The 1,973-nt window shown below is 47.8% G+C and overlaps 1 protein-coding gene across 1 annotated transcript in view; it reads left to right on the top strand.

Moving 5' to 3' along the window:
• The first annotated feature begins 1,043 nt into the window (after positions 1-1,043).
• LOC106817421 (lecithin retinol acyltransferase-like) overlaps positions 1,044-1,973 on the top strand; it is a 3,973-nt gene continuing 3,043 nt past the window's right edge. Inside the window, exon 1 of the mRNA XM_014822087.1 lies at positions 1,044-1,297. The gene's annotated coding sequence lies outside the window, so the exon portion shown is untranslated. The remainder of the gene's footprint in view (positions 1,298-1,973) is intronic.

A 1,973-nucleotide genomic window follows, 5' to 3' on the forward strand; every position in this document is an offset into this window, starting at 1 on the left:
ATCATTTGCATAATATATTCTAGATACCTATAGACACATGTCTTAGCTATACTCTCTGTGAATATTGAGTTTATTGACGCACGATTAGTCAATATATTAGCTAACACATTACATCCGGGTAGAGCCTAGGGTTCTTAATCTGTGGTCCATGGACCCCTTTGGGGTCCGTGGATGGACTTCAGGGGGTCCGTGAACCAGGCGCATGCAAAATTGTGTGTTTCTGTGCTTATTTGCATTTTTCTGGGGATGGGTCCGTAGCTTTCACCAGATTCTCAAAGGGGTCCATGACTCAAAAAAAGTTAAGAACCACTGGTGTATATGCTAGCGTGTCTAGCTTCCGGACGACGCTTCATAACACTGGCAGATAGACGTACACGCTGAGTAGAGAAAGTAAAAATAACAACGAGCGCCTTCACTGGGTCTACTCAACTGCTGCCGACTTCTGCGAATTCATGCAGACGTGATGAATCAGAGGTCAAATGGTGGGCTGTATACAGAACTGGTAGCGTGAAACATTTTCTCCCGGGCAAGCATGCAGTCATCATATTTCATTCAGTGAGCGTTATGCTGGCACGACGGCTGATGCGCTGATTGGAGAAACGTTTAACTCTACGTGGGAGAGGTGTATTTTTTTCGTAACTGCAGCGTTGTTGCTACCCAGCAACGAGAGCGTAACATGTTTGCAGGCGAGTGACTGGAGGCACGCGTTCGGTATCGCGTACGCGCGCGTGTGTGTGTGCGTGCGTGCGTGCGTGCGTGCGTGCGTGCGTCCGTGCGTGTATGTGTTTGCGATGTTGACGTCTATCATGTCGTTACTTTTGGCACGAAGATATTACACACACGCACGCGCATGCACGCACGCGAACTATATAAATGTTTGGAATGTTTCCGTGCGTGCATGCGTGTGTTCGTGCGTGCGGGCATGCGTACGCATGCGCGCGCGCGTGGGTACGTACGCGCACGCGTGGGTGCGTGGGTGCGTGTGGGTGTGTGGTAACATGATGTAGCGGGCGCTCTGGTTGCAGACTAGAAGTCTGAGCGAGTTCAGGGAATTCACCGCCGATGTTTTTCCAAGCGCGTATAGGCGCTGTTATATTAGATAAGCGGTTCTTCCCCGCACTAGGTCCATGTATAAACCTACCAGCGCGGTCATCGGCATGCGTTCACAGACATCGACTCTTCCACTCAGATCTACTGCTACTGGTGATACGAAGCGCAGTGTACTTAATTGTACACAGCCACCGGAGTATTGCTTAAACTAAGGCAGGGCTTCTACATTAAAGCTAACTAAACACCGGTGAGTTAATTATTGTGATTATTTATATTCTCAAACAACATTCTTTCTGTGAGGCCACGCTTTTTCGTCATCACTCACAACTTTCTCGTTTTCCTTTTCCAACTTCTGGATGTCTGTCGCTCCATGTCTTTCTAACAGTAAGTACAGTAATAGTAACTCGTGGCTATACCTCTTCTTGTCCCTTTGGCTTTAGCTTTTCCTCTCATCGGCGTCTCCATTCCCCATCTCATACGTACGTCCTACCTTATATACTCTCCTTATATACTCCTCCTTTCATACGTCCCATCTCCTATAGCTACCCTCTCGTGCCATCTTTTTCGACACCCTGTCACCCTGTCAACCCAAAGCGTCATCACTATCTCCGTGGTGATCTACTGCTGGATCACTTGATCAGTCCACCAATATTTCAGTTGTCCCAGATTTAAAGACAGGCTTAATTAGGATCATGACACGATTAGGTGCGTTAGTTATGCTGAGAGGGTCTATGTCTCCCAGGGTACTTCAGGAACGTACCCTGGTACCAGAGCATAATTATAAATCAACGTGATTTATATGCTCTGCTGGTTTTATATCTAATATGCCGGACCGTACCTCGCCTACTCCACTAACGAGTCTAGGGAGTCGCCTACGCCTACTCCCTAACCCTAACCCTATAACCTTCACACTAACCGGTTAG

This window comes from Priapulus caudatus, unplaced genomic scaffold (genome assembly GCF_000485595.1).
Source record: "Priapulus caudatus unplaced genomic scaffold, Priapulus_caudatus-5.0.1 Scaffold1720, whole genome shotgun sequence".
Classification (NCBI taxonomy): Eukaryota; Metazoa; Priapulida; class Priapulimorpha; order Priapulimorphida; family Priapulidae; genus Priapulus; species Priapulus caudatus.